Here is a 7,014-nt window from a genome sequence, read left to right as displayed (position 1 = left end):
GTGTGTATTGACAATTCACTCAAGTAAATTTACTCACTGAGTAATCTTTCTATAGTGGTACTACTACACTGTTTAGTTTTATTGTCCTATGACTCCCTGTCGTCATAGCAAAGGAACTGTGTCCTGTTCATCTTTTAGATATATTCCTGGCATCTTGTGCACATCAGACACTTAAAGGTTTATATAAAAATGAAAACATTTTTGGAACACTCGCAATAATTACTGGGTCCTGGTTTTATGTATCTCATAATCCTATAAGATAGGTACTAGCAACTTAATTAACCAGATAAATAAATCGAGGTGTAAGTCCCACAATGAGTAAGTGGTAAATTTGAACCAAGCATTTGGTACCAACACCAGACTACTTGTACTACCAAGTGCTTTGAAAATAAGGAAGGGTGAACATGAGTACCTTTCTGCCTGAGGGAGTCCAGAAAGCCTTCGTGGTGACAGTAAAGTCTTAGGATGAGTAAGAAATAACATCCTTTATAGAGGTACAAAGTGTGGCAGACTAGCACAGAAATATAATGTCATAACTGGGTAGTTTGGAAAAAGTCTGTAGTTTGGAGGACTCAAAAGCAAGGGACCTGATTGCAAAAGACCTTTGTGGGTTTTTTTTTTTTTAATATTTTATTTTTTATTTATTCATGATAGTCACGGAGAGAGAGAGAGGCAGAGACACAGGCAGAGGGAGAAGCAGGCTCCATGCAGGGAGCCCGACGTGGGATTTGATCCCGGGTCTCCAGGATCGTGCCCTGGGCCAAAGACAGGCGCCAAACCGCCGCGCCACCCAGGGATCCCTGCAAAAGACCTTTGTAAGCCATACTGAGGACTTGGGCATCTGTTTCAGGTCAACAGTTTAAAATAGAAATTACTTTGCAAAAATCACTTAGGCTACAACTGGAGGTTGGATTAGAGGTGATACGCTGGATCGTTTTTGCAGAAATCCAAAAATGAAGATGATGAGAATCTGCATTATGGAAAAAGATTAGAAATATACCTCTCCATTCTCTTTCCATAAAACTATCGTCATAAGGATTTGCAAACACTGAATTCATCTAATTGATTACCTTAATTTTAAGTCTTACCACTTGATTTGCCAGGTGAATTTAGTTTGTGCATTTATAAAATATAGTTCATGTCACAGAATTTTAGAAAAGACTATTTACGCCAAGCCTCATTCTCGATGAAAGCGGGCACGATTGTTTGTGGTGTCTACAAATGGTTAATGTGGCTACATTGAGACACAGATTATGCTTCCATTATTGCAAGGGCAAGAATGAGACCTGTAACATTTCTTGTAGGCTCATCAGTTAAACGTGGATGGAACAAAACTTTTCAGTGTTAGAAACAAGGAATAATATATTTTTAAATCACTTGACCAAATAACAATGAACTTTCTACAATTTAACTTCTAAGGCTCTAAAATCAATTGCTTAAAGAAATTAGATTCCAAAGATTACAGGCAGGGACTTTTTGAAGTCTACTGTACTCTTACTAATATGGCAAGGCACCAAAAAGTAAAAGGTACAATTGAAAAGGAAGATATAAAACCATGAGATTCACAAATGTGTTATATTCAAAAGCCAGTTGCATTTTCAAATGGGAGCAACAGCAGCAAAAAACCATTCAACAACAGGCAACACCAGGCAGTGGAACACTGGCACTAAAAAAAGGAGCTACCAAGTACTGAAAAGATGTGGTGGTACCCCAAGTGTATATTACTAAGTGAAAAGCATCCACATGATTACAACTCAATGACATTCTGGGAAAGGTAAAACCAATGGACACAGGGCGATCAGTGGTTGCCTGGGGCTGCGGGGTGGGGCAAGGATGAGCAGGCAGGCACAAGAGGATTTGCAGACCAGGGAAACTAGGATGCTAGTGATGGACGACATCATCATGGCATTATACACTGGTGCAAACCCATAGAATGTGTGACACTAAGAGTGAATCTAATGCAAGCTATGGACCCTGGGTGATAATGACGTGTCCTTGTTGAGTCATCAGTTGCAACAAATGTAAGACTGGTGGAGGATTTTGATAATGGGGGAGCCTATGTATGTGTGGGGCAAGATGTCTATGGGAAGTCTGTACCTTCCTCTCAGTTTTGCTGTGAACATACCACTGCTATAAAAAATCAAGTCTTTAAAAAGACAAGAGTGACCTATGACTTAGGAATAAACCATCAAAAGATGAGTAACGACATTATGAAGAATTATCAACTTTATGACGATCATTAAAGAAACCCTATTTAAGTGGAGAATACACAGCTATCATGGTTACAAAAAATAGATATTCTTCTAAAAACAATGAAGAACCTGCTCTACCAATTACCAAGACTAATAAAGCCGTAGAAACTAAGGCAATGATGTATTAATTGGAGATAACCAAATCAGTAGTGGAGTATAATAAGGAAACCATGAATGCTCACTCTTTCTGGACCAATTTATAAGAGAGCTGGCATGGCAGATCAGTTAAGATATTGGACGATTTGTTTATAAGGTGCTGTGAGAATTGGTTATTTATATAAAAAAATTAAAATGGATCCCTACATTACTACATGCACCAAAATCAACTCTAGGTAAAGACATGGTAGTCAAAAGAGCAAATAACTAAAAGCTTTCAAAGAAAACAGGAGAAATCCTGTCTTAAGGATATCCTGTGTTTCATAGAAAAGGAAGGATTTTAAGTCACACCAGACACTAAGTATATTGAAGCTTCCTATATTTGACATAAAAGGTATCATTAAAAAGGTGAAAAGATAAGCCACAATGGGGAGAATTATATCTGCCCCTCAAGTAAGTGTCAAGCATCAAAATATAAAAGTATATAGAAAATACATATGCATATTAAAATATATGCAAGTACATATAAAGATTACATATAAATCAGTAAGAAAATGGAAAAAAAAATAAAAGAGCAAAAGACGTAAGTGCAATACAGGGAGAAGAAAACATGAATTGTAAATAGCCCAGTGAAAATAGTTCAGCTTTATTAAAATTCAGGAAAATCTAAATTCAGATTATAATGAAATATTATTTTACACCCACTAAATTGTCAAATATTAAAAGCTCCAACAATATCCAGTGTCCTCGATGATGTGGAACAAAGGTAATACTTAATGGCAGTACACTGCTAGTAGATGATTCAGCTGATAACAGACCACTTGAAAACAATCAAAATCTTGTTTACAACAATCTTGTAAAGTTGAGCATAAATTCTAGCAATTCCATTTCTGGAATTGCACACTTCGATTTTAGGTACTGGAAGAACTCATATATGCACCAGGAGACATGTACAAAAATATTCATGGTAGTGTTATTGGTAATAACAAAAACTTTAAAATATTCTGAGTGAACGAGGGCTTGTTTGTCATGTGTTAGGAACACCGAAAATGAGCAAATAGCATTAAGCAACAATGCAGATAAACCTTTAAAACATTGTAGAATCATACAAGCAATCATAGGAGGCTACATGTGTATTTTTACATAGGTCAAAAGCAAATAAAGCTAAGTAATACACTGTTTCAAGACATATGCATACACGATAGGGGTGCCTGGGTGGCTCCTCCAGTTGAGAACTGGCTCTTGATTTTAGCTCAGGTCATGGGTCCTCAGGTCCTCAGGTCTCAGGGTCCTGGGATCCAGCCCCAAATCAGGCTCTGTGCTCAGTGAGGAGTCCGCTTGAGGACTCTCTCGCTCTGTCCTTCCCCACCCCCCTAGTGCGGTCTCTCTCATTCTTTCTCTGTCTCTCTCTCTCTCAAATACATCTTTAAAAAATAAAAAAGATATAGGGTCACCTGGGTGGTTCAGTCGGTTAAGTGCCTGCCTTCAGCTCAGGTCATGATCCCAGGGTCCTGGGATCGAGTCCCACATGGGGCTCCCTGCTCAGCATGGAGTCTGCTTCTCCATCTCCCTCTGCCTCCTCCCACCACCACCCCCTTCATGCAATGTCTCTGTATCTCTCTTCTTCTCAAATAAATAGATAAAATCTTTAAAAACAAAATAATTTTTAAAAGATACATACATACCTGATTAAAAAAAAAAACATGTTTTAAATGCAAGAGAACAATCAGCATAATTATGGATTGGTAATGGGGAGGTGAGGATAATGCTTATGAAGACTACCCAAATAGCTTTAATGGTGTTGGTTATATTCTAGTTCTCAGGTTGGGTAGTATATTCATTGTTCATTTTATTCAATAAACACACAACATTATATACATATATATGCATTGTATGTATTATTTCACATGCATCATCAAAATTTCTGTAATAAAAATGTCTATTTAATAGAATGTTTTTAATCGATAGATTATTTCATTGGTGGAGGGTACATTTAGGTAGAGATATTTTATCAGCTGAAAATTGAAAATATTTATTATTTGGGAGAGAAAGAAGGCTGGGCCAGATTGACAGTTTGGGGAGTTATCACCATAAATATCCATGCAGACCTATGGACTTAATTTGTTATTTAAGGATGTGGAAATTCAAAAATTGGATAAATGAGAATGAATAAAATAGAATGGATGATATATCTTGGTGAAAACTAATGAAATCAGAGAACTTCACCAGAAAAGGAAACATTTTCCTTAAGGGAGTAGCAAATGTCCTGGAACATATGAGTGCATCTTAGCAAGAAATGATGGTGGATGACAGGTGATGGGAGAGTGTTCCTGAAACCAGAAGCTTAGGGAAGGAGAAAAGTCTGAAGCTAGAATGAACTGTTTCAAGATGGCATTTGCGCTCTAAGATGAACATTCAGGGAAAGTCAAATATGCATATTTAGCGACATCTTGTATGTTAAGGGTGGAAAAGGAATTAGGGCTTCTAAAAACGTAGCTATCCTAAAACAAACAAAAACAAAACAGCTGTCTTATTTCAGAACTTTGCCCAAGTCCAGTAATTTATATAATGACAGAAAGTAGAAAGACAGAAAAATATTCATTGGGAGCACATTCCAGCAATGGGTGATCTGCTTTATTTCCCCATCCTCACTTCCCTGTGATGGAGGTGAGAAAATTCATTAATGTGGCCCAAGACCTACATTTAGACAAAGGAGGAGGAAACGTTGAGAATGATCTCGTGTTTCTTTCATCTTCTGAAGTCCCCAGCTGTCCCAGGTGTCCCTTACTTGTTGAAATCATTCTTGCTTTCTAGGCTGAGATACTTGAGAGGTTTTGCAGGAAGAAGAAAAACAGTTGCTTAGTCATCTTCCACAGGGATGTATTTGCTGCAAGTGCCCTAGAGGCTCTTGCCAGCCACCACCGGGGAACAATTACTGTTCCTGTTGTTTTGAACCTTGCACCTCCATGACTGGCAGTGCTAGCCTAAGTGATATTTGGCTAATGTTAAGGGGGATTGTATTTAGAAACTAGCTAAACCAGTACTTCCAAAATATTTTGCTACATAACTGTGGAGGGTCGTTGGATTCGGCAGGAAAGCTTCCTGCTCCAGGCAAGGATTGTCTACGACCTAGACACAAGAAATAATGGAAATAGGAGGTTTTCCTGTTGCTCTTTTCCACGTGAGGCTAATCCCAAAATTGTGATGACACGGTGATGAAGTAGAGGCCAGGAGGAAACAATGGAATCTATGGACTAAGTGCAGTAGAACCAGGAACGGATCTCAAGTTTTCAAATTTGCAGCAAACTGGAGAAGTGTTACGGGAGGTGAGGAATGTTTCGACTTACCTAACCAATCACGAATCCATCTCACATTTGCTTGAAACAGGGATGAAAAGAGAAATACTGTGAAAATTAACCCAACATTCTCATTTTTGAAAGAAGATCGCTGAGCCCTGAGAAACACAGCTCAGCTCTCATTCACAGTAATAATAACCATTTATTAAAGCTAGTCATGACCCTGAGTATTTTACATATACTATTTCATATACTTCTCACACAGACAACTGTGGTAGAGACCATTAGTGTTCCCATTGTACAGATGGAAAAAACAGAACATGAAGAGGGGTTACACAAGTTACACCATGTCACACAGTCCGTTGGCAGTAGAACCAGGACTTCTTAACACCCAGGGGCCTGCTTTCTTACCCGCTCTGCCTCTGGCATCGTTTCTACAACAAGCCATAACCTAGAATGGATGAGGACAATGCCGAGGAATGTATTTGGAAGCAGACAGTCTCTGACTCTGCATGCACATGCATCTGTTTTAATCTGTTTCTGGTCCCCAGTCTCCTTTCCCAAAGTTCTAATATTCCATATTAATTCTTATCATTACAAACTGTGGATGACAGCCTTGGTTATTACTGTAACTTGAGTTTGGAGAGAAAGCAATTAAGAGTATCAGGTAGTTGGCAAGAGTAACGCACAATCTGGGAGTTTTTTTCGAGATGATGTTGCTGAGAAGAAAGTAACCAGATGATTGGGGGAAGAAAGACCGGGAAAGACAGGACGATCTGGGAAAAATCCAGAGTTTACTTTGTATTGCATTGCTTTCACACAGAGGAAAACAAAATATGATTTGGAATAGTGATAGGAGAATGATGAGCATCATTCAAGGAGAATATTGGTTCTTTCCGTAGTGGAGTAAGAGCTAAATTATCCTTGACTCTAAGTGGTATGATGAATGAAGGACTCCTGGGACAGGAGCCTGGGGATCTGGATTCGAGAGAGTTTTGCCATTTATGAGCTGTTATCTTTGACAAGTTACTTATTCACTCATTCAACAAGTATCTGTGGGGCATCAGCTATGTGCCAGCGTCATTCTAATGCTGTAGGTGCCGTGGCAAAAAAAATAACAGAATGGTCACATCCCTTATGGAAGTTGTCATGTAGGTCAGGGGGGTCAGCAGATGTTTTCTGTAAGGGGATAGACAGAAAATATTTTAGGCTTGACAGGCTGGATGGTCTCTATAGCAAATGTTCAACTCTGCAAAGGTGGTACAAAAGGGTCCACAGAGAACACAGAAATAAATGGATGTGGCTGTGTTCCAGTGACACTTTATTTACAAAGATAGGTGACAGACCAAATTTGGCTAGCAGGCTGTAGT

General features: G+C 38.7%; 1 non-coding gene across 1 annotated transcript; it reads left to right on the top strand.

Moving 5' to 3' along the window:
- The first annotated feature begins 1,173 nt into the window (after window positions 1-1,173).
- LOC112918723 (small nucleolar RNA SNORA1) lies at window positions 1,174-1,297 on the top strand. The gene has a single exon (XR_003234755.1). It is a non-coding gene; the product is annotated as a small nucleolar RNA SNORA1 (small nucleolar RNA).
- Window positions 1,298-7,014: the final 5,717 nt, after the last annotated feature.

Source organism: Vulpes vulpes, chromosome 9 (assembly GCF_048418805.1).
Source record: "Vulpes vulpes isolate BD-2025 chromosome 9, VulVul3, whole genome shotgun sequence".
In the NCBI taxonomy this organism is placed as follows: Eukaryota; Metazoa; Chordata; class Mammalia; order Carnivora; family Canidae; genus Vulpes; species Vulpes vulpes.
Note: the sequence above shows the minus strand (reverse complement) of the source record. Positions and strands in the feature narration are given on the sequence as shown.